The 27,292-nt window shown below is 35.1% G+C and overlaps 1 protein-coding gene across 6 annotated transcripts in view; it reads right to left on the bottom strand.

The window, feature by feature from the left end:
- Positions 1 to 27,292, bottom strand: part of SUPT3H (SPT3 homolog, SAGA and STAGA complex component) — a 467,131-nt gene that overhangs the window by 373,492 nt on the left and 66,347 nt on the right. Inside the window, exon 1 of one of the 6 annotated variants that reach the window (XM_046639753.1) lies at positions 10,865 to 10,883. The exons of the other annotated variants lie outside the window; for them this stretch is intronic. The gene's annotated coding sequence lies outside the window, so the exon portion shown is untranslated. Of the gene's footprint in view, positions 1 to 10,864; positions 10,884 to 27,292 lie in introns of those variants that run through there. 6 annotated transcript variants of the gene reach the window in all.

The following is a 27,292-nucleotide window of genomic DNA, read 5'->3' as shown; positions in this document are numbered from 1 at the left end:
CGAACCCGGGGCAGCGGAAATGGAGCACACAAACTTAATTGCTGCACAACCAGGCCAGCCCCGAAGTACAATTTTTTTAATAAAAAAATTTCTTAAAATAAAACACTCTTCTCTGAAAAGTAACCAGAGGGAAGACTACTTTCCAGCACACTTTACTTACTTCTTTCCATTCTTGCTTTTGAGATTGATTCTGAACCACTATATGCTCTCTTCTAAACATGAAAAACAAAAGACCAGAGTGTGGATTCAGGGGTTCTTACTTAACAGCAGAAACACATTGGATGAATTACTAACGTTTTTTGAACTTCAATTTTTTATAAAATGTATTTATTACCATCAAATGTGTGTGTCTTCTGAGGTTTTGATAAGGTTCAAATGAACAATCAAGTTAGACATGTACATAAACAGTTTACAAACTATAAAGGATTTTGCAAATATAATTCTCCAGAATGATGTCTCTGGAGTTCCTCCTCTCCCACACTCCAGATTAAAGAAGATAACCAACTTTATTCCCATCTTCCAACTCTCCCTATTCTCCCTAGTGAAATGAATAAAGATAGCAAAGTGGGAAAACAGGTGACAATCTGTTCCACCGGGAGCACAAAGTTCAAAGTCTTTCACAACATCAAGGTGGATTCCAGATATCTTAATATATGCATATTCACTGCAAAATAAAAAGTCCTAATAAGGAATTTCTACTTAGCATGAGTAACTAAAGCATTCATTCACTCTTTTGAATGTGCAAACCACTGCACTGGAAACTGCCAGAAAGAGTAAAGAAGCCGGATGTTCCACATTTCAAAGAAATAAAACCACCTTCATCAAGAAAAACGTGAACTTAGAAAAAAGGAGAGGTGAAAACTGTCAAACTAAGCAGCAAAAGCCATATACAGGCTTTCAAACTCAAGCACAAGATAACTGAGTAAACTCTTCCCACAAACTCATCTCCATGCGGATTTCCTGTCACAGTTAATGGCACTACAACTAATCCCATCTTCAAAGGCACAAGTTCTGAGACCTTCAAGCATGTTCCCTACTCTTCTTCTCTCAACACGTCAGCACTTGACTGTCTTGGGTAGAAAATGTCTCTTACCCTAACAGTTGGAGAACCTTCCCAAACAGATTTTATTCCACCATGATAGAGCTATTATCACATTAGGCTCTCTTTCTACTTATTTTCTTACTCTGTGATTATTAAATCTCAACCTCCACAAGGTTCATTCCCACTCTTCCTTCAGGCCTCCATTCAAACGTCCCCTCCTCAGTGAGGCCTTCCACGACTATCCTATTACAACTAAAAAACCCTTCCACAAAATATTTTTATCTACTGTTCTGTTTTTCTTCATAATACTTATTAAAACCCAATATATTGTACAATTATTTGCATACGGTAGTCCCCCCCTTATCCATGGTTTCACTTTCCATGGTTTCAGTTACCTTCAGTCAACCACGGTCTGAAAACATTACACGGAAAATTCCAGAAATAATTCATAAGTTTTAAGCTGGGCACCATTCTGAGTAGCAGGATGAAATCTCATGCCATCCTGCTCCATTCCACCCAGGACATACATCATCCCTTTGTCCAGCATATCCAGGCTGTATACACTGCCCGTTAGTCACTTAGTAGCCTTCTTGGTTTTGTGTGTATAGCAGTGTCTGTGTTCAAGTAACCCTTATTTTAATTAATAATGGCCCCAAACCCAAGAGTAGTGATGCTGGCAATTCGGATATGCCTGAGAGAAGCCATCAAGTGCTTCCTTTAAGTGAAAAGGTAAAAGTTCTTGACTTCATAAGAAAAAAAAAAATCACATGCTGAGGTTGCTAAGATCTACAGTAACTTTCATTACAGTACATTGTTATAATTGTTCTATTTTATTATTAATCTCTCATTGTGCCCCATTTGCGTTAAACTTTATCACAGGTATGTACACATAGGAAAAAATCATAGAATATATAGAGTTTGGCACTGTCTGCGGTTTCAGGCATCCACTGGGGATCTTGGAACATATCCCCTACCAATAAGAGGGGACGACTGTATTTTAATTATTCTGTCTCTCCTTCTAGGCTATAAACTCTGTGAGGGCAGGGATGGAGGTTTCCTTCAGTTGCATATTCCTAGCACCTAAAATACACAGTGCGTGTATTTTATTGAATAAATAACTAAATCTTTTACCCATCCTTCTCTTTAACTTCCAGATCCTATGAGTTCTATCTCAATTATACATGCAAAATCCTTCCTCTCTTTTTCATCCACACTGCCAATAATAGATTAAAATGACATCATCTCTCATTTCAACTAGTCCAGAAGTCTTCTAAAACGCATTATCTTGCAGTTATCCCTAATCTGACCCAACCTCCATCTGTCCAAATAATTTTCTTCCCAAAACATAAAATTCAGTCAGTCACCTGCTTAAGAGCCGTGTTGGCACTGAAGTCTAAGCTCCTCAATATGGTATCCACCATCCTGAATGACATGACCTCCATCTCCTTATCCATCTATATCTTCTTACACTCTTCCACATCCCACTCAATGATGCCCACAATAAAACCAACATTTCTTGGACACAGGCACTTTCACAATTCCTTCCTCACCCCCCTTTATCTCCCAGCAGGTTTCTCCTCCTCCTTTGCCTCACTTAAAGGTCTCTTCCTCAGTGAAACACAGACTTCTGCCAGCAAAATTAGCCACATTCATCCTTGAAAACATAACATTTTGCATGTACCTCTACTGTTCTACATACCACATTACAATTCTCTCACTAAATCCATACGTAAACTATAAAAGGGCAATGTCTTATAAATTGTCCTTCCAAGTCTTTCCACCTGGAATGAAAAGTCATAATGCAGATACCTTGTGCTCATTCATTTAGTCAAGAAATATTTAATGATTACCTATCTTGCAGAAAACACAGTTTTGACACTGGAGATACAGAGAACAAAATAAAATCTCTACAGTATTGAAGCTTATGTTATAGTTGAGTAGACAAGCAATGAATAGATAAGTCAATATATAATATTTTAGATGGTATAAAGTGCTATGGAGAAAAAATAGGTAGTGATATTTGGTGCATGTGAAGGAAAATGTTGGTTAGGAATCTGTGATTTTATAAGGTGGTGAGGGACGGGTTCACTAAGAAGGTAACATTTCAGCAGAGGGTCAAACACTGAGGATGTGGGCTATGTGAACATAAAGGAAAAGCAAACTCCCAGACAGAGGAAAAAGCAAGCACAAGGGGACTGGAACAGGAACATCCTGGGTATTTCAGAGGAACTGCAAGAAAACTACAGTAGTAAGAGCAGCTGAATGAGGGGAGAAAAGATCAGAAAGGGAACAGGAGAAAGATCACGGAAGGCCTCAATGGACACTGTAAGTCTTTTTGCCTTGTATTAAGAGTGAGACAAGAAAATACTGAGAGCTTTCAGCGAAAACATCCATCACCCGACTTGAGTTTTAAAACATTTAAACATTCAGAACATTTAAAGCATGGCTGCTATCCACAAAAGAGAATATAGCAAGAACAAGGATAAAAACTGACAGAAGAGTTAAGAGGTATATAAAAAAAAGGAGAAGAAACAATGATACCAGAAATTCATGTCAGGAATGAGAGTGAAGAAGTCCACAAATCCTCTTACAAACTAGACAAAACTGTCAAAAACAACCATTTCAGCACTGTGGAAATCAAACAAAAGAACAGAACAAACCGAGAAGCATATATTTGTGAAAAATACAGAACTTCAATGGAAAAACATCATGAGGCTGTGATATTTTACACAGATATGCTTCCATCCACCAAAGCCCTGTCACTGTAGAAGTTCAAGCAGGGCAAAAGGAGTTGGGAAAACCACCAGCTTTTCTGCTGTTGCTAAAGTGAGTTCCTGTAACTTGGAGCACTGCCAGGTAAAGTGGAGATCTTAGTGGCACTAGAACAAGAATGACCAGAAACTCAGCACACTTCAGGTTGTGACTGTGTTTAAAACAGAGAAACTAGCAAGAGGTTTAAGAGAAAGTTCTAGGAGGTAAGACAGCCAAATAGGGGCTGACAAGTTCTCACATATCCTAGGTTGACCAGAGGTGTACACGCACAGCAGAGACACAAGATACGACCAAAGAAGTAAAAAAACAAAGCAGACTTAAAAACAGCCAGAACAGGAAATACTCTCCACCTACAAAGAGATCCATCAGCAATGAGCAGAAGTCTTACTACCTCAAAATGTTTCAGCATGACCTTAAACCAAACTTGACTCCACAATAAACAATGTAGGTATGGGGCCAGCCCCAGGGCTGAGTGGTTAAGTTCGCACGCTCCACTTCTATGGCCCAGGGTTTCGCCAGTTTGGATCCTGGGCACAGACATGGCACCGCCTGTTAGGCCACATTGAGGTGATGGCCCACACGCCACAACTAAAATATACAACTATGTACTTGGGGAATTTGGGGAGAAAAAGCAGGGAAAAAAAAAACCAATGCAGGTAAAGAGATGATCTTTAGGCTTTTACATAAAAATAAGAAAAAAAAATGAGAAGAGATACAAGAATTCCCATATTTTGAGGGAAATACACTTGACAAACAATTCAACATTTCCTATGGGGAAAACATGAAAATGCAGACTTGTTACAGTACATACTCTAAAAAGTTCAGTATTCAAAAATCAAGCACTAGACGTGCAACGAATGAGAAAGAATGACCAATACAAAAAAAAAAAAAGAGCAGTCAATAGAAAGTCTCTCAGCATGCCAGATATTAGATTTAGCAGAAAAGACATCAAAGCAGCAATTATAAATATCTTCAAGGAACTAAAATAAACCATATTTAAAGAATTAAAGAAAAGTATGATAACAATAATTCAATGAAGGCAGAAGCTCAACAAAAAGATGGACATTATAAAAAAGGGTAAATGGAAATACTTGAATTTAAAAGCAAAATAACTAAAATTAAAAATTCACTAAAGGCACTCAATAGCAGGTTTGAGATAGCAGAATAAAGAACTAGTGAAATTGAAGGTAGTAAAAATGAAGATGACTCATTCTGAAGAACCAAGAGAAAAAAGAAAAATGAACACAGCCCCACAGATGTGTAGGACAAAATCAAATGTACAAAAATGCATGTGATTAAGAGTCTCAAAAAAGAGAAGAGAGGGACCGGCCTTGTGGTATCGTGATTTAAGTTTGCACATTCTGCTTCAGGAGCCCAGGGTTTGCAGGTTCAGATCCTGGGCACGGACCTATACACCACCCATCAAGCCATGCTGTGGTGGCATCCCACAAACAGACAAAACAGAAGAAGACTAGCACAGATGTTAGCTCAGGGACAATCCTCCTCTCAAAAAGAGGAAGATTGGCAATGGAAGTTAGCTCAGGGCCAACCTTCCTCTCCAAAAAAAAATTTTTCATTAAAAAAAAAGAAGAGAAAAAAAGAGAAGAATAGATATTTGAAGGAATGGCTGAAACTCCTTTAGGAAACAGATGAACCCAAGGACATCAATGACTGCAAAGTAAGATAAATACAAAGACATGTACACATAGGGACATCATGGTCAAACTGTTAAAAGCCAATGATAATGAGAAAATCTTAAAATCATTAAGAGAAAAGTTACTTTCCACATACGTAGGAGCACCAAAAACATTAAAAGCTGACTTATCAAAAATAACAAAGGCAAGAAGGCAGCTAGATAACATATTAAAAGCACTCAAAGAAAATTAAAACTGTCAATCATGAATTCTATATCCAGCAAAACTATGCTTAAAAAGTGAAGTTAATATAAAGACATAGAAAATTCATGGCTAGTAGATCAATCTTAAAAGAAATACTGAAGGAAGCAGTTGCATCTAAATGGAGCAGATGTGAAACAAAAAAAAACCAGACATAAAAAAATGAAAAGTGCAAGATACGGTAAAAATATGGGTAAATATAAAAGACTCTACAAAAACTTTTATCCCAACACTTCTCTTAACTTCCATAAAAGATATAAGAATGAATATGCAATAATTATAACAAAATATTGTTGGGTTTACAACAAATAGATGTAATATATCTAACAATAATAGAACAAAAGGATGGTGGAGAAAAAGATTAAAGAAAAAGTTTCTATATTTATTAGAACTGAATAAATATTATTCTGAAGTACATTGTGATGAGTTAAGATGCATACTGAAATTCCTAGAATGACCACTAAGAAAATAACTATTAAAAACATAGTAAAAATCAAGAGAAGATTCAAAATGAAACAATAAAATTATCTGTTTAACACAAAACAGGGCAATAAATGGGAACGTAAGGAATAAAAAAGACACAAGACAAGCAGAAACAAAAAAATTGTATGTGTAAACTCACTACTATAAATAATCATATTAAATGTAAACACAGTAAACAACCCATCCAAAAGGTAGGAAACATCGAACTAGAAAAATAAACAAGATTCAAGAATATTCTGTATACAAAAGACAAACCTCAGATTCAAAGATACAAAACTCTGAAAGTAAGAGGATGGAATTAGATATATCATACAAACAGAAGTAACAAGAGAGCTAGAGTACCCATATTAATATCAAACAAATTAGACTTCGAGAGAAGAAGTATTATTAGAAACAAACAGCGACATTTTATTTTGATGAAAGGGTCAATATATAACAAAGATATAAATGTGTATATCAAAACAGATGAGATAAAACAGATGAGACCATTAAGAGGAGAAAAATACAACTCAACAACAATAGTAGGAGATTTTAATACAACAATTCTCAATAATGGACGTACCCATTAGAAAGTAAATTAACAAACACATAGAAGAATAAAAAATAAAAAATAACCAATGTGACTAGTACACATTTACAAAAATAACATTACTTCACAAACTCAGAATATAGAGGAAAAAATACTTCAGAACTCATTATCTGAGGTCAGAGTTACCTTGATACCAAAGAAAAACGACAGCATTAGAAACAAAAATTACAAACCCATATCCTTGATGAACATATATTCCTTTAAAAAAATGTATATTAGCAAACGGGAGTGATATCAGTGAAAATGGCAAACACAGTATCTTTGAAATTCTGACCCTCTCTAAAAACAATGAAACATTGGTAAAAAACCATCATAGTCAATTTTTTCAGAATTCTGGAAATTAACTAGATACTCCAGCAACAGAGGAGCATCTATGCAAGAAAATTGGCTGTATCTCAGTAAGAATAGGGATCTTTATGGTGTTTTAACTTATCCTAATACCATCTCCTGCTCCTAAACTCAGAGGTAGCTTTGGAAAATAACAGCTGTCATTCCCAGTAACGGAAGCAGCAGAATAAAGTTTAAGCTCATTCCAAAGCTCATTCCCAAGACCAGTAACTATCTGACTGTTCAGTGGTATTCTTGAAGACCTCACTTGAAAAGCTTATCTTTATGTCACATGACTCAAAACTCAGATAGTACAAAAGTTTCTCCCAGCAGAAGACTGGAGTATTTGTAGAAAACATATTTTACAATCAAGTGATTCAACATAAACACTGAGATGGATAACCTTTGGAACAAACCATAAACTAACCAAAAAGATTGAAAGAAAACTTGAGGAATGAGATGTCCACAGGGGCTTTGAAAGCTCTGACACATTTCTGGTAACCTAAAAAATCACACAAATGTGTAGGACACTTCCCATGCTCAGAAAACCCTCAGAAGGCCTAAAGCTCTCACCTCTGGCTGAACTTGAAGGTCAATATAAGCAGGAAGTGAAGGATAGGGTTGAGTTGTAACTTGCCTATCTGAGTAATGAAGACATACCACAACATAAACACAGAACCTTGGCAAAGTCTTAGGAGATTTTTCAGTTCGAGGCATTTAAGAAAATCTCAAACAGTAAGCCAAAGGTAGCCAGAGGGGCTAAACTAATATCAGAAAAAATTTGTTGCTAAAGACAAAGAATGTCATTTTCTATTGACCAAAGAGTCAATTTACTAAGAAGATATAACAACTATAAACACATATGCACCTAAAAACAGAGCATGTAAATACATGAAGGAAAAACTGGTAGTATTAAAGGGAAAAATAAACAATTCAAAAGTCACAACTGGAGACTTCAATATTCCTCTTACAATAATAGTTAGATCTAGAAAGAAGAAAATATAAGACTTTAACAACGTTACAAACCAACTAGACCTAACAGATAGCTATAGAACAATCGAACCAACAACAAAAGAATGTCCTTTCTCCTCAAGATCACATAGAACATTCCTCAAAATAGACAACATTCTAGGACACTAAATGAGTTTAAATAAATTTCAAACAACTGACATTATACAAAGTATCTTCTCCAACCACAATGAAATAAAATTAGAAATCAATAAAAGATAGAAATTTGGAAAATTCACAAATATGTTGAAATTAATCAACACACTCCCATAAAGCCAAATGCTTACAGAAGAAACTACAAGAAAAATTAGAAAATACTTCAAGATGAACAAAAATGAAAACTCAATACCAAAACTTATGGGATGGAGCAAAAGTAGTGCTCAGACAGAAATCTATGGCTATTAATGCTTAAACTAAAAAGGAAGACAGATTCAGTAACCACTATCACAGCAACAGATTACAGCTTAAAGAGCTCCAAGAAACAGACTTACTCTCAGGAATAGTACTTAGTGAAGGCCAAATTCAAGATGAGACAAAAATAAGGACAGTAGAGAAATCTGAAGTGTCTGGCATCCATTGATAAAACAAACGTTAAACAAAGGTCCACTCTCAACCATACTGACACAAATCCTTCTATTAAAGATCCATTTATCTCAGTAACTATTACCAAATAAGACAAGTCTGGCTGTCAACAAAAAATTACAAGGCATGCCAAAAGGAAAAAAAAAAAAACAGAAGAAACAAAGCAATCATCAGAAACAAACATGCATATAACGTGGATTTTGGAATTATCAGAGAGGGAATTAAAAATAACTGACTAATATGTTAAGAACTCATCGAAAAAGTAGACAATTTGAAAGAACAGATGAGTAATGTAAGCAGAGTTGGAAATTCTAAGAACCAAAGTGAAATGATAAAAAAGGAAATTGAAATCACTGTCAAGGAAATGAAGAATCCTGTAATGGGTTCATAAGTAGATTCAACAGAACTACAAAAAAAATCAGTGAACTTGAAGATTATTCTACAGAAACTTCCCAAACCGATAGGCAAAGGGAAAAAGATCATAAAAATAAAAAAAGAACAGCGTATCTGAGAAATGTGAAATACATCAACAGGTCGAACAGGCACATAAGTGGAACACCAGAGGGAGAAGAGAGAACGAAGTTGAGAAATATTTGAAGCAATAATGGCCAAAACATTACAAATCTAATGACAAACAAGAAGCTACAGATCCAGGAAACTCAGTGGATGCCAAGAAGAATAAAACACATACATACACACACACACATACACCCCCCCCAGGCATATCATATTGAAACTAAAAAGCATAAATCAAAAAAAAAAACAAAGCAAAAGCAAACAAAAAAACAATAAAATCCTGAAAAAAGAGGGGAAAAAATACCTTATCTGTATAAGAATTACCATTTTCAGGGCCGGCCCGGTGGCGCAGCTGATAAGTTCGCACATTCCACTTCTCAGCAGCCCAGGGTTCACCGGTTCGGATCCGAGGTGCGGACATGGCACCACTTGGCATGCCATGCTGTGGTAGGCATCCCACATATAAAGCAGAGGAAGATGGGCATGGATGTTAGCCCAGGGCCAGTCTTCCTCAGCAAAAAGAGGAGGACTGGCAGTAGTTAGTGCAGGGCTAATCTTTCTCAAAAAAAAAAGAATTACCATTTTCTCAGAAACCATGCACTAAGAGAATGAAGTGAAATATTTAAAGAGTTGAAAAAAAAAATACACTAACCTAGGATTCTACATCCAGAGAAATCATCCTTCAAAAGTAAAGAAGAAATAAAAACTTTCTTAGACAAACAGAAACTAAGGGAATTCATCACCAGCAGACCTACCCTGCAAGAAAAGTTCTTCAGGCAAAATTAAAAAGAAAAAAAAAAGAAAGGGAGGGAAAAATTTAGAAAAAGCAGGAACCAGTAAAAAAAGATAGAAGGAAAACTATTTTTAACTGAGAAAAGACCAAACATATCAGAACAATAAATGTAAATAGAATAAATGTATCTATTAAAAGAAAAAAATTCATCTTAATTAGATTAATTTGAATAGAAATATCCCCTATTAAGTGTTTGGCAGACAAGACGTCAGCTATAATTAAAGCTTTCCTTGACATATATATAATTATTTGAAGACCAGTACATTTCCTCAAGAGAATTTATATTCTTCTGATTAACGTAATATTTTTTGAAGTGAATTAAATACATACAATACGAAAGAGCTCCACAACAGAACCCCTAACATTATCATTTTATTTTAAATGCCACTTAGTTTTAATAAAACCATACTAAATCATGAATAATTTAAATAAAGGATTTTCTTATATAAGACCTTATGTCTGTTTCATTTGTATCAGCTTTCAATTCTATTTTACAATGTCACAAAAATAACCTAACATATTCTGTTACTTTTGTTTTTTTGTAATTGTTCACGAATGGAGAATGTTTAAACTGAACTTTGTCCTGTCAAATATAATCAATTAACAATTGCTGTGGCTAACTGTAGTAACATCTAGCATGACTTTAATAGGACTAGGTCTTAAAATATTTTCTATAATTTTTTTAATCTTTATACCTCTTAGGATATAAGCCTTCTTATCAACCACAACTCTCAGGTAAGCAAGAAAAAACTGCATATTGAGCAACATTGATAATATATTTAAACATATTAAGGTTAAAGTCTAGTACTTTTGAAAACTCCTTAAATATACAAGGCACACAAAATTAGGGTTTTTACCTTGTCTTTGGAAATAATTCTTCAGAAAAAGTATAAATGGTGTCATATGGCCATGACAAATCTCATAAAATTCATGTGGTCCCTGCAGAAATTCAATGGAAATTATACCGTTTCTTTTAGTGGAAGTTCTAAATACATTATGCATGCAACAACTATTATGTTTGATCAACTAATCTCTTGAAAGTCGTTAAAGATAAGACACACCAAAGGAACAAAAATGATGCATATTTGAGAAGATGGAAATATTTTAAATTTATCTTAGGTGATCAAAAATGAACTTAGGTGTGCCTTTTGCCCAAACATAAATCAAACTTCCTTTTTTCACAAAATCATCATTCAGAAAAACAAAGTTGCCTCATATTAGAATCCTAACAAAGGTTTTCATGTTACAGGGCACACCGGCCACTCTACCGAGATATTTTACCTTGAATCAAAAAGTAGAATTTGGGAAACATACACTAGCCTGAATAAACTTCACACAATACTAGTTCTGGAAGCTTATAAAGGTCACCTGACAAAATCAAGATTTAAAAAATAAAGAGAAAGAAGCAACGAGGAAATTCAATACAGGTTTAGTAATTATTCCTGGGAGAATTGCTTTACAATTCGAAATATTAGATGTTTCTGTAAAAAAAATTTTTTTTAATTAAAAAAGAAATAGGTCAAAGTTTATCATGTAGATATCATAAATAATGAACAGGTACTTAGGGCTTGGTAAAAATTTCTAATTATTTCATTAAATTACACTGTACCTCAAACAATCAAGCATGAATAAAGATCATATACCCTGGAAAACTGTGTTTGATATCTTAAAAATAGCTCTAACACTGATAAAGACACTAAAGTCAGGTGCATGTGAACAACTTGAGAAGATTCATGAAATTTAAATGGGAAAATTTATTTCTAACAATATTATTTATATAATATTAAATACGTATAATGAAACTAATATTGTGCACAGACATTTTGTGACATCCAAATCCCTAACAGTTTTCACTCTCAAGTAGGTAAAAACTCTTTTCAATCTTCTCATCCAGGGGATTTGCCTTATATTCAGACACTATATTCAGGCAAGTATAGCAACTTGAAAGCATAAGATGAAAAACATATTTTCAAATACTAACAGAGGTAGCCATTACAGAAAGCCTTCTTTACTAAAATTGTTGACATATTTAAACACATCAGTAATAATGAAAAGGCTATGTCACAAATATCTCAGATTCTAATTTATAAAATAAGTCGAGAGAATATACATTTTTAAGACCTAAAATTCATGCTCTTAGTACGGAATTAATGATAACCTAAAATATCCAATTTCTTCAATCTATTCCTTTATGTACACAGAGTGAAAACAAAATATTTTCTTTAATTCTCTACCACATTCATACATAAATATATATATGCACATGTGTACATGTGCAATGCTTTTATTTTAAGCTTTAAACAATCCTAACATTAATTTGTTCTATGTCAGAGCAGTTAATCAATATATATTCAACTGAAAAAAACTGAGATATTAGGGGATGACGATTAGGAGAATTTAGTTAATATTCAATCACTTATGTCACTGTGCAGTACCCCCTATCTATCTCCTGTGAACTCTCAAATTGTGGTAGATTACAAAATGGGTTCCATGTCTTCATCCATAGCATTGCCATGGCTTCACTGCGGGTGGTGTACTTCTCTGCCTCTTGATTTCACATTGGCCACATGAAATTTCTTTGGCCGATGAAAAATTGGCAGAAGTGGTAAAATGTGCCAGTTACACACCAAGGTCTTAAGAGGTCCTTTTGAGACTCTGCCATCACCAAAATGAACATTCCCTAAAGAGTCCCATAAAATAAAGAGGAAAGTCAAGTGGCGTAGAGCCACCCCAGCCTACCCACACATCTGCAATGAGAAGCAGAGTAAGCCCAGCCAAATAATACACAAATAGGTAATAAATAATTGTTGTCACTGGGTTTTGGGACATTGTTGCAATGGCAAAATGAGTTATAGGCAGATTGTTCTCTTTGGCATCAATGTTAAAACACCAACAAGATAAAAATAATTCTCTTTCCATAGAATCAAACACCTTGATTTCCAAACTAACATCCAAACAGAAATAAAGCATTCCAGTAAACACACCACTGAAAAAAAGACTTTCCCTTTGACTATCTCTCATAATTATATGCAGTCATAATGCTGCTGTTGTGACAAATGACAAAGACTCAGAGACCCAAATAATTTATATTTTATAATTCCAATTAACACTTTTAGAAATAAAAATCAGAAGACCATGAGGAATACTGCAATTAACCATTGTAAATCATCCAAAAATATCAATATACAATCAAATTTTAATGATAAAGGATATTTTTTCCATTGGTCAGCGTCTAAACACATGCTATGTAAATCCGCCTAACAGGGTAAAGAAAAAAAATACCTCATACAATGTAAAAGTACAATAGAAATTCCTCGGAATATTTTTAAATGAATAATTAAGGTAAATTGGAGGTCATTTAAATACAATCTCCCAAACATAACCACAAAAGATTCTTATATAAGTTAACTGACATGAATCTTTTTCTCATTCTAAGCAATTATATAAATGTATAGCTCACCCACTTTCAAAAAAGGATTTAAAGTAAACTAAGAGAAAGGCAGAGATAAGACAAAAACCAAAGCTATTCAGTAAAACTAAGAAACTGGATAACTAAGAAGACAGTTGTGCTAGTTTCAGAAAGAAAATTATTTCAGATGACCTAGGCTGGGTTGATTAGTTGAACACAGATCTTTGTTTTGAACTTCATGCTAACCAACGTTAAAAGAAAAGCCTATTGGTTATATGGCTCCCATTGTCTTACCTAATAAAACAAAGCACAAGAGTTCCTTCAGGAAAATATTTTTTTCCTTTCTTCAAAAGCACAGTGTCATGCAGGGCTTTTTGAAAGAGAAAAGTTGACTATCACAACTGAAGGTATTGTTCTTGTAAAGTTACTAAGGATCCAAATAAGTAAAGCCTGGGAATTTTATACTACCTTCAAATTAGCTGGTAAAAAGATAAATTAGAGGGGCCGGCCAGTGGCATAGTGGTTAAGCTCACATACTCTGCTTCAGCAGCCCAGGGTTCACCAGTTCGGATCCTAAGCATGGACCTACACACCACTCATCAAGCCATGCTGAGGGAGCATTCCATGCAGAAGAAGAAGAACTTACAACTAGGATATACAACTGTGTACTGGGGCTTCGGGGAGAAAAAAAATTAAAAACAACAAAAGATAAATTAGAGCCACATTTACTGAAATGTGTTTCAGGGAAGACAAATTGCAAAGCAGGTTAGTAAGTGTAGTGAAAACAAAAGAATGTTGGATAAACTAAGTTTGGGAAACCTAGAGTTAAAATTTAACAGTTTGGGGGCCAGCCCCGTGGCCAAGTGATTAAGTTCGTGTGCTCTACTTTGGCAGCCCAGGGTTCAGCAGTTCAGATCCTGGGCGCGGACCCACACACCACTCATCAAGCACGCTGTGGCGGCATCCCACACAGGAGAATTAGAATGACTTACAACTAGGGTATACAACTACGTACTGAGGCTTTAGGGATGAAACAAAAAGAAGAAGAAGAAGACTGGCAACAGATGTTAGCTCAGAGCCAATGTTCCTCACCAAAAAAAGAACGGAAAAAAGGACCCTTAGCTCTCAAAAAAAAAAAAAAAAATTAAGTTTCTTTACTATAGGACTACTCAGAGCTTTTAATCTAGTACACACACTATTAAGCACCAAAAATACCACTTTCCTCAAACTTATTATTAACTTTATCACCTTTTTATCAAGAAGAATCTGAAGGGAAGCCTTACTCAGAGCATATTTCAGAAAACACTAATGTACAGGAATGACGAGTTCCTCAGACTATGCCATTTTAATTATTAAAGTTACTAGTATCGTGTCCCATTATAATTATCATGACAGCTACAACTTGAGAGTCTACCAAGGGCTGAGTATTATGCTCATACTGTATTTCTACTTAAACAGAACTATTTTTCAATTTCTGAAAGTATCATCCCCCCACACTTGCACGCTTAGCAAAGACAATCCTGTCTGCAGAGAATCTGTTCCCAGGGCTCTCAGGGAGACAACTAGTCAACCTTCAAGCTTAGTAATATCTTCAATTTACTGCACTCATCACATTAGAAATATGTTTGCTTTACACATTTGTCTTCCATATGAGACAGATGTTTAAAGGGCAAAGGTTAATGATCATTTAAAAAAATTTATAGAGATATAGTTCACACACCACACAATTCACATTTACTGTACTATTCAATGACTTTTAATACATTTATAGAGTTGTGTAACCACAGCCACAATCTAAATTTAGAACATTTTCATTAACCCAAAAATAAACCCCATACCCATTAATAGTTATTTCTCCATCCCAACTCTATCTGCCTGTTGCCCACAGCCCTAGGCAACCACCAATGTATTTTGTTTCTACTGACTTGCCTATTCTAGATGTTTCACATAATTAATCATACAATACATGGTCTTTTTTGATTTGCTTCTTTCACGTAGCTTGTTTTCAAGGTTCATCCATGTTTTAGCATATATTGGAAACTTGTTTTTATTGCCAAGTAATATTCTATTGTATGAATAATCCACATTTATCTATCAATTTATCAGCTTACGGACACTTTGGATCTTTCCACTTTTTTACTATTAGGAACAATGCTGCTATCAACATTCACATATAAATTTTTACGTGGACAAATACCTCCATTTCTCTTAATTCCCCTTCACTAGGAGTGATATTGATGAATCATATGGTAAAACTGTTTAACCTTTCAAAGAAGTACAAAAACATTTTCCAAAGAAACTGCACCATTTTACATTTCCATCAACAATGTAAAAGAGTTCCAATCTCTCCAAATTATCAATTTTGTTATCTGTCTTTTTGGTCATTGACATTCTAGTGGGTATGAAGTAGTGTATCACTGTGGTTTTGATTTGGCACTTCCCTGATGTCTGATAATCCTCAGCATCTTTTCATGTGGATTGGCCATTTGTAAATCTTCTTTGGAGAACCGTCTTATTCAGATCCTTAGCCCATTTTTTAAGCGGGTGTCGCTTTATTGTTGACTTGTAAGAACTCTTTATACATTCTAGATACAAGTATTTTATCAGAAATATGATTTGCAAAAGTTTTCTCCCCATGTGCAGGTTGTAGTTTCCCTCTTTTGATGGTGTCCATTGAGGATAAAATGTCTTAATTTTGATAATATCTAATTTTTTTGGTCACTTGTGCTTTTTGGTGTCACATCTAAGAATGTTTCACCTAACTCAAGGTCAAGAAGCTTTATTCCTATATTGATTTCTAGGAATTTTATAGTTTGGACTCTTATATTTAGATCTATAGTACATTTCTGAGTTAATTTTTATGTATGGTGTAAGGGTTCTCAACTCTTCCTTTTGCATATTGTCTCAGTATTGTTTCTTAAAAAGGCTATTCTTTCCCTCTTGAATTGTTTCAGAACTCTTGTCAATAATCAATTAATCATAAATTTGAGGGCTTGTTTCTGGACTCTCAATTCTTCCATTGACCTAAATGTCTGTCCTTATGCCAGTACCACCCTATCTTGATTACTGTAGCTTTGCAGTAAGTTTTAAAACCAATAAACATGAGACCTCCAAATCTGTTCTTGCCAAGATTGTCTTGGCTATTCTGGGCCCCATATAACCCAGAATACGAGTCATTTCCATGCCAGATTCTGGCATTTACATAAGAATTTTAGAGTCAGCCTGTCCATTTCTATGAGAAAGCAGGTGGAATTCTGATAGCGACTGCATTGAATCTATAGATCAAGTTGGGGAGTACAGTGCCACCTCATAACCACAAGCAATCTAGGACCAGTTCAACTGACCCCATCTCTTATCAACAGTGACTAAGAATTGCCTTTCAGAAAATCTGCAAAGTCACACAGCCAGAGCATGCACAGAAGAAGAAAGCTTGACCTGAAATGACTGCAGAACCGAAGACCCTCCTTCCCATTTCATCCCACTGATCTCAAATTAATTATTGTTTTAAAGATAAATTTTAGGGGCCAGTCCCGTGGCCAAATGGTTGAGTTCACCAGCTCAGCTTCAGTGGCCCAGGGTTTTGCCGGTTCAGATCCTAGACGCTGACCTAGCACCGCTCATCAGGCCACGATGAAGCAGCAGCCCACATAGCAGAGCCAGAAGGACGTACAATTAGAATAGACAAATATGTACTACGGGTCTTTGGGGAGAAGCAACAAAAAAAAGAAGACTGGCAACAGATGTTAGCTCAGGTGCCAATCTTTAAAAAAAAGATAAATTCTAATACCTCATAGAAATAGTTTTCACTGTTAGAAGTGTTTTTCTAAATTATATATCACAATTTTTATATTATTTTATAACACTACTAATTATTTTTCCTTTGCAAAGAAAAGGACACTTGGATCAAATAGTCATTAAGTATCTAGAACTAGCCCTTCTGATATGTTTGGAATCCTCAGGCTAAAATAAACGTACAGGTTTAAATGGGCCACGACCCAAGGAAAAGATCATTCAGGCACCAGTAAAATTAGAGGAGAATGACTGGAATAGTTACTCCTTATCTCTAGTACACAAAAATTTTCCACCACAAGTGGATCTGGAGGGCCAGAGACCAGAAGAGAACACACAGTAAATATGGTGAAGTAACAGGACTTTAAGCAGGTGGAGATTACATGGCTCTGATTAGATCCACAGCCGACAGGCACTCAGGAGAACACAATTCTTGTGAGAACACATGAAATACCACAAAGTACTTGGCTCTCCCATTAGGAAATATAAATTAATAATATTTTAAGTCTATACAGGTCTTTTTCTAACTATAGTATAAAACACAAATCACATACTGACCATGTTAAGTATAAACTGTTGCCTTTCAAAACTCCCATCATTATCTTATTCCATGAAAGTATTAGCAACTATGAAAATAAGTGGGTGGGAATGTGTAATTTGAAAATATTTGGTCAAAGAAAAAGCCCACTATGACTAAAACAAGATGGCAAATGACTTCATCTTCTTTTGGAAAATGACCTCATTATGACAACTAGCTAACCAACTAGCTTCCAAAGCCACTAACAGTAGCTTACAAAGTCACAGCTGTTACTTTTTCTAACAACTAAAAGTTGATTTCATTTTAAATGTCATTTCAAAGGAACTGAATGATTTCTTCAAAGCACTACAATTTATGAGCAAGAATTACATTGAGGAGAGCACAATGATAAGTCTGTGACTAGTTCAATAAAGATGATTATAAAGAATGACAGAACAATCAGTTAAAAAACACTTGATTGTGGCATTCTTGGACAACAAGCAGACATATTTAGGAGAATTGCAAATCATTCATGAATAAGACAATAAACACAAGAAGTGCTTATTTTGACCTTTAAGCAATACAAAAATCATTTAGTTGATACAGAAAGTATGATGTAAAGTTTTAACAATTAACTTATTTCAAAAGAAAAACAGATGAATATTTGAACAATCTTTCTGAAAAAATATCAAATAATTCACAAAATTTAAAACTTTCAGATCCTAAGTACAATGAAAAAAAATGACACTAATTAAAATTCTTGTGGAGTTCTGTTCAAGTTTATTACCACTTATATTATTAAAAAGCCCTACATGATGAAGCCCCTAACATGTCTTTGATCTCATCTCATCTTCTACTACATTCCCCACCCCTCCTTTACTCGTTCCATTCAGACAGATGTAAAACGAAGAAAGACATGGGGAATCATTTTGACTTCAAAGTAGAGAAAGGGAACTGATATATAGACTCTCATCCCCAAAGCGGTGGAGGAATTCTGGATAATTTAAGCACGGTATACAAAGTCTTAGATTATCTAAATCCACCTACTTCCTAGTCTCATGGCCCACCAATCTTTCACACATACCAGCCAAGTACCTGCAGTTCCCTCAGAAGAGCCATGATCTCAAGCCTCTACAATATTGCAACCGATGTTCCACCTCTTTGGATTCCCAGACTGACCTTCCTTAGTGTCGCCACAACTACCACCACTTGTATCACAACCCTCTCCCCTATCCCAACCCTCTACTCTAGCAGTCTTGAGATACGATGGAGCAAAATGGTTAAGAACATCGATTTGGGGGACAAAACTGCCTGAATTTGAATCATTACTACAAATTGGACTAAATCGTGTATCATCTTGGCAAAGTCCTTATCTCTCTGTGCCTCAGTTTCTTTATCTGTTAACTGTGATAATAACGGTAGCAAACCTATAAGCTCGCTGAGATGTAAATGAGTTAATGTATACAAAGCCTTAAAAGAGTATGAGCCCTGCAAGACACAGTTTTAAGTGTTAGCTATAATTGTTATCTTATGATTTGGTTTAAGCATCATATTCAGCCCACTGCTATCCCCTCAGGCTAAGTCAGGTACTCCTCCTCTGTCATCTTTATAACTAACGTTGTTTTGCTCATTCATTTACCACCTAACACACTCTAATGTCCTTTATCCATTTTCTATCTCCAGCACTAAGCACAATTACTATCACGTACTGTATATTCAGAATACTTAATCAGTATGATGAATGAATGCAAAGAAAAATAAGTAATAAAGGATACAATGATTCCAAGGCACATGGTTTTAACCAAAAGAAATATACAAACAAGTAGGACTATCAAGCATGGTTAGACGATTTATACACCCTAGAAAAGCACCTGGCTGTGGGACAAAGGCCCAACTACCCAGTTGTGTGCCCTGGTGTGAGGCAAAGTACACCAGAAGAAGGGAGTGGATTTTCTTTTAATCCAAAGGTGCCATCTTCTCACTAGTCTGTATAATCAAAGGTTTTTAGCCTAGAGAGGGAGTCTTTTTAATTAATTTGCCCAGAAAGGGCCCCTTTCCTAATTCACTTTAGAAAGGACGAATGGACAAAGTGTGGTTTATACATCCAATGGAATTCAGCCTTAAAAAGGAAGAAAAGATTCTGAAACCCACTACAACATGGATGAATTTTGACAGTATGCTAAGTGAAATAAGGCCAGTCAATAAAGGACGAATAACGCATGCTTATACTTAAATGAAGTATGAACAGTCAAATTCATAGAGAGGAAAAATTAGAATGTTGGTGGCTATGGGGAGGGAAGGAGGAGTTATCGTTTAATGGGTGCTGAGTTTCAATTTGTGAAGATGAAAAATTTCTGGAGATGAATGGTAGTGATGGTTAGACAACAATGTGAATGTACTTAACACCAATGAACTGCACACTTAAAAATGGTTAAAATGGAAAATTTTATGTTTATATATGTAACCACAATTTTTAAAAGTGTATGAACATTAATAAATTTAAATTAACTTTTTATTTCCAAAAAAATACATTGCAGCTTCCCAACCTTGACTTATTCTAATTATTTGTGGCAAGTTACAACACTTAGTTATTTGTGTATCTTACAACTTTTAAAATCTCTTAAAAATTAATTTTGTGTACTAAAATAATACATTATTCAGAGTTAGATATGCTGCACACTGTTTTCCTACAATTTTTATCTTTGTATGGCTGAGAATAGCTAATAGTTATATTTGCTTTAAAAAGTTTCCAGGTTAATATGATTATGGCCATGCTTTCATCATATAAAGTATGGGGCCCACTTCCTACTAGAATTTATCTAATATTATTAAGATACAAGATGTGTGTAACATATGTAAAGATTTATTAAAATGTTATCTAACAAATAACTCAAAAGTCCCTAACATACACTGTCTGCTCAAACGAGAAAAATAAATGACTGAACGTTACCAACATAATCATTATTTTATTAACTGAGTGGTAAAATTTGAAAATATTACATATTGCAAACTACACCAATACTTCTCAAACCTCTCCACCAAAGTACTAAAATTTATCAAATGTTTTCAAAATGTCCAATCTTGTCTTTAAATTTCCTGTTAATTTTACCTTGATCTCATAATATATCCATGTTTGTAATTGTATTTTAAAAATTACTTACTTACAAGAGACTAAAAACAATGCTTCAAAAACTTGGGCCATTTTAATCTTGTGGCTTTTGATTATCCCTGGCAGAAAGGTCATAAAACCACAGAAGTACAAAGTTTAAAAAGCATCAAAATAAATAAAAATGTTTTATAGAATTATATGAGGCAACGATATTAAACTGATGACTCTTTAAAACCAAAAGTCATAACAGGCTCTAAATTAGGTGGCCTCTGAAACAAAAGAAATCTTAAAATAATTAAAGATCCCAAATAAAAAGAAGGCCTCAAATACATACACACACACACACTAAAAAAATTAGAGAAATAAAAGTTCAACCATATGAAAATGCTATAATACCCACAAAGAGTAATACTATACAGTCACTAAAAATGATGTTATAGAGATTTTTTATATATTTAGAAGAGATAAATCATAATGCTAACTAAAAAAATTAAATAACAAAATCATGTACATACGCACAATTACATATGTCTCAAATACATGTGAAAAGAACTGACTTAAAATTTTTATCTCTAGGAAAAAGAATCATGAGTGTTTTCATGTTCTTTATATTGTCCAACATTTTGCCATTTTTCTAAATTAGGATATAAACACGGCTTACAACAAAGCATAAAAATGGCAGTTTTTGGTGCAAGTGGCCCTTTTGCCAATAAACAGGCACTGAAAGTGAAATAGATCCCCAACCATCTTTGCTTACACTAAAATTGTATGAAGAATAACATCTTTTAAATGTAAAAAGGGATAACCAAAAGCTTAATACCAAAAGCCTGCCCCACGATCTATCACAATTAAGTTTTATGATTCTCTTCCTATGCAAGTCTTACCAAAACTAAGAAAAGACCTATTATTTAAATCCAATTTCAGTTCAAACTCCACACCCCAACACAAAAAGTAAAGGCATCTGTATGGTGCTTTGTAGTACGTCAAATATTTTGTCTGCCAAGTTATTTAATCCTCACAACAATCTTAGGATGAGAGCAAATTCAATTTTAAAGAGAAGTGTCCACACTTACTAGGTTGGTCATAAGAAAAAAAAATGCAACGGAAAATAAGTGTTGGCGAGGAATCCGATCCCTCATATATTGCTAGTGGAAATGTGAAATGATGCAGCCTCTTTGGAAAGCAACCGGCAATTCCTCAATAAGTTAAACACCAAATTACAATATAACCCAGTAATTCTATTCCTAGGTGTTGCCAGTGGCTGTTTTGGGGAGGGGGGGCAAGAAGAAGGGAGTAATAGGAAACAACAGCCTAATGAGTATGGGGTTGCCTTTGGCTTGAAAAAGTTCTGGAACTAGATAGGTGCACAACATTGTGAATGTACTTAATGCCACTGAACTATACACTTTAAAATAGTTAAAATGGTAAACTTCATATTATGTAACTTTATATTATGATCACAATTTTAAATGGGGGAGGGAATGTCTTAGGTCTAATTCCTGAGAAGCAAAATCTAAGATGAGAATTCTTTGCAAGTGATTGAGGGAGTGCTCTTATGTAAAAAATTCCAAAGTGGATAAAGCAACAAAGCTATGGGTGCAGCTTAAGTCCAGCCTCAACCTGATCCCAGGGTGTGAACTCTGGAGTCTAAATGGCACCAGGAAGTTGTCTTGTCTTGAGACACGGCCAAACCCTCACAGCCCATAAAAGTCAGTCACTGGCTACAGGTCACCCACCCATCTTCTGGGGAAGTGTGGAGCATGTCTCAAGCATCTCTGGTCAAGGCAGCTCCCAGCAATCATGTGGAGGTGGTTACAGCTGAGAGCTATCAGTCACCAAGTCTACAGGTGAGGGATAGGTAGATACCTCATCCAGGTAAAAAGAAACTGGGTGGACTACCAACAGCATCACTTCAAAATTGAGTGACTTATCTAGGATCACACAGCAAGCATAACTAGAACTTGAAACTTACTCTCTTCACCTTGTAACTCATGCTCTTTTCCATTCCAACTGTACCTAATTTCAACCTATTAAAACATAATGATGGGGGCTGGCCCAGTGGTATACTGATTAAGTTCACACATTCTGCTTTGGCAGCCCAGGTTTCACAGGTTCAGGTACCAGGCATGGACCTACACACTGCTTGTCAAACCATGCTGTGGCAGTGTCCCATATACAAAATAGAGGAAGACTGGCACAGATGTTAGCTCAGGGCCAATCTTCTTCACTAAAAGAAACCAAAAACAAAACGAAAAAATACATAACGATGAATTCATTTTTTTGGTCTTTATGTTTTTCTTCTTGTTTTGGGTTTTGAGTTTTTGTTTCATTGGTTGGATGTTTTGTTTTGTTTTGCTGCATGGAGGGTGAGGAGATGGTCCCTTCGGCTCTGCATGAAATGGGCTTTGCCATCAGTTCTTGTCCCTAGCAAACTCCCAGTTCATATCACAACATCTGGCAGAAGTAATTGCTCTTAATAATTGTCTCCCTCAAAATGCTGTTCATAGCTATGATCCTGCATTATGTTTGCAAGGAAGTCTGCTTTTTAAATTATCGTGTACTTGATAGCAGAGATCAGTTGGGTTTACCCATCTTTATCTTACTGATATATGGCATCTACTAGAAAGTTGATAAAAGTTTGTTCAGTTAAACTGTACTTTGTTTTAATATAATTAAAAAGAAACCAAAAGTACAGATGATTTTTTAACTTTGTATTCTGAATGCCCTTCATTCAAGTGGATTTGACTATATATTGTAGAAAGGCTGCTTAACTTTCTTGCTACATGGGAACTGACCACCCATACACCACAGGTCAGCATCAGTGACAGACTAGAGTCACTGACATGAACTGGGTGCTACATAAATGGAAAAATAACATATACTTTTATCCATTTAAATGTATAAATACTAACATCTAATAATTACGTTTCACTTAGAATAGATCAAAAGACATTTAACACTGCTTTCTAAAGGGAAATGTTACAGATAAAAGTAACTTCTTTCTACCCACCCATCCAAATTAAAGAGCTCTAATTTTGAAAAACAATTAACATAGTGAGGAATTTTATTTTAAATAATTGACAGGAAAGATAAGTTACCTAATTAATAATAATTATGCTGAAAAAGAGACACATTTCAATGTAATTAAATCCAAAAAAACTAAACTTACAGTGAAGTTTTCTACCATTTTATCATTATGTTTGGCATTAATGATATCATGTACTATTGCATGTATTCCATTGCTCTAAAAGGCTAGTACCATTTTCCTAAAATTAAACAGATTATTAGCAGAAGCTATTTCAAAGCTATACCAGTAGACCTCAGAGTTTAAAAAAAAAAAAAAATTCCTAATAAGAAAGGCCAAGAAGGAAGAAGGTAATTGGGAATATGGGGCGAGGAAAGAAACAACATTCAAAATGAACAAAAAACACAAATAGATTAGAGTGGCTTCAAAGATTTTTTTTTTTTCAGTTCTTTAGCATATCAACAAAGCCATTTTAATAGGTAAGAATGCCAAAAAGATCTTAGAAAGTGAACAAACAATGCCATCACACCTAGTTTTCTTATTTTTTTAAGGCAAACAATAATACAAAATTGTCACCAGTTTATATTTACCACTAAAACTCACTGGAGCCATAAAAGAATACAAACAGCAGAAGAAAAGAATGGGTTGAAATTTTTATTCCTGGAAAGTGTTGATTACACAAAGCCAATCAAAACGTGGAATGCAAAGGCAACACTGATGCCATCTCTATTAAATCCATGGCCTCATCTTCTTTAGACTCCAAACAACATGTTTCAACAGAAATTACCAGTGAGTGGGCTTTTTCTTCAAATCTTTGCATTTGCTTGTTTGTTTGCTTTTCAAGGAAAGTCCAAGAAATCTGGAAGCACTGTTTATCTTTAAGTATAAAGTCTGAAAAATAACTTGGCTAACGGTGGCTCACAGATATTTCCAGCCCTCAAATACTAGGCTACCTCCATTATTTGAAATAACAAATATCAGCTTTTAACTATAAATACAAACCAACAGCTTTCATAATACTGAAACGTAACAATTCATTTTATCTTACCACCTGCATTTATAAAGAACTTTAAAAACCACAAAATATGATGTATTCGTACTAGTTCCAATATAACTGTTATACTGTTTCCATGCACTATCTACCTCATTTCATGATTCAGTGCTATGAGAGAAAATGTATATAATGTCATGTTTTGAATTTCTTAAGTAACAAAAACCTTTTCACAAATACATTCACCTAAATTCAGTTAGATGAATCTGTTCTAATAATGCTTAACAAAATGTCCACTCTGTCAATTAGTTTTTCATAAATAGAATTGCATGTCACATAAAACTATCAACTTCCATCAGCAGTTTTCAGAGTTCCCTTTCTTTCCACAATTTCAATTCATTCAGGCCCTCTTTCAACTACAACATCATCCTGGTGCCTCTAATAATATATCCTCCACTTTCAACTACAACATCATCCTGGTGCCTCTAATAATATATCCTCCACTTTCAACTACAACATCATCCTGGTGCCTCTAATAATATATCCTCCACTTTGCTATCAGGCAGATCATTCTACACGCACATCATGCCACTTCCTTCCTTAAAAGTCCAGTAACAGTTCCCCTTAGTTTTGAACATAAAGTTCAACCTACTTAGTAGCTTAAAAAAATCAGAAAGGTCCTTCCTAATTAACCTCTATCTACCTTTCCTGACTCTTCTCCAGCCACTTCCCACCCAGCCTTTCCCCAGCACCTTAAAACTGACTGCAATTCACAAAATGCTGCATGTTGTTTTGTGTGGTCTTAGACCATACCATTCCTTCTCTCTGGATTTCACTCCTCTTGCCTTTCCTATGTATACATGTTGCATCAACTCTTATCAGTTCTTCAAATTCAGCTAACTTTCACCAATTCTGAATAACTTTTGTCAAACCTCTCAGTGAGACTGAAATTACCCTTTCTACTACTACCTAATATCATGTTATACTTCTATGTAGTATTTAACACATAGAAGTATATTCATTGATTTATTTGCTTGCTCCAAATAGTTCCTTCAATATAAATTCATTTGACTTGTGAAAAATGCCTTATTCAACTCTGTAGTCCCAGCACTAACATAGAGCCTAATATATATCTAGTGTTTTGTAAATGCATACAGAATGAACAAATGAATGAATAATGTTGAACAGTTAAATTCTGCTTTAAGACATTGCTATATATAAAACTGTTGCAAAAAAAGATTCTGACTTCCCATTTCCAGTCTGACATGTAAAAAGGTTGGAAGGCGTGACTCCCTTCCTCAATACAAGAAAAAAGCTAAACAAACTGAAAATCAAGCACTCTTCTTAGATCCATCAGAGATCTGCAGTCACAGGGCAAACCAGTGTGGTAAACACTGGAGGAGACAAATGAATAGAAAGAATAACAGCTTACCAGAAGCAGAACCCATGGCTGGAATCTGGTAGGAATACTTAAAGAGTAATTCACTAAGTGCTGTAGACTGAGCTCAGACTAGCAAGAGAAATAGAAACTCAAGGCAGCCCAGTCTGGGGTCCGGGGGGAGGCACACATTCCTGTTTTTAACCTTTCAAAGCCCCATCAGGTTTTCATGGTGACTATCAGAGAAAAACAGCCTCCAGTAGGGGAAGAGAGAAAGTAACCATTTCCAAAAGTCCCCAGAGTACTCTGTTCTGCTGAACAAAAGCTACCTCTTAAGGGAAACTAGTTACCAGAGTCTAACCAAGCTGCATTACACCTAAGACTAACTGCCCTGGAGAAAAGGAAGCAATGAACTCTAGCACACATTAGTCTTTGGCATCGGAGAAGGGAAATACCCAACTCTAGCGTCCTCTGGCCTTCCATATGGGGAAAGAGAAACACTCAACCTCTGCCCTTCTAGCCTTCCTATCTAACCCAATGTGAGTGGAGAGGAGAAGCAAAGAAGCACTTATGAAGGTCACAGTCAGGGACAAAGGCTCATTAAAAGAATAAAAACTAATCATAGGATTATAGAACACTTCCACTTCTCCTACCCATACTGCCACAACAATCAGCTTCTTGTATAATAACCCACAAGCCTCATACTCTACTTAGGAAGGAGTTTCAAGGAAAACACAAAGACAACAGGAGAAGCAAAACAAGGACACTAGAAGTAATTTTAGTCTCTGACACAATGGCTAGAGCAACAGTAAACACAACCTACCTCCTACTTAGATAAAAATAAAAACCTCAGACTGAAGGGCTCTCTACCTCAGTTTCATTTACCAGATACATCACACCTGATTTTCAACAAAAAATTAAAAGGCATGCTAATTAGGCAAAACACCAATCTGAAGAGATAAAGTAACCATCAGAACCATACTCAGAAATTTTGAAATTATTAGACTGGAATATAATAACTATGACTAGTAAGCAAAGGGATCTAATGGAACAAGTGGACTTGTGAG

Source organism: Equus quagga, chromosome 15 (genome assembly GCF_021613505.1).
Source record: "Equus quagga isolate Etosha38 chromosome 15, UCLA_HA_Equagga_1.0, whole genome shotgun sequence".
Classification (NCBI taxonomy): domain Eukaryota; kingdom Metazoa; phylum Chordata; class Mammalia; order Perissodactyla; family Equidae; genus Equus; species Equus quagga.
Note: the sequence above shows the minus strand (reverse complement) of the source record. Positions and strands in the feature narration are given on the sequence as shown.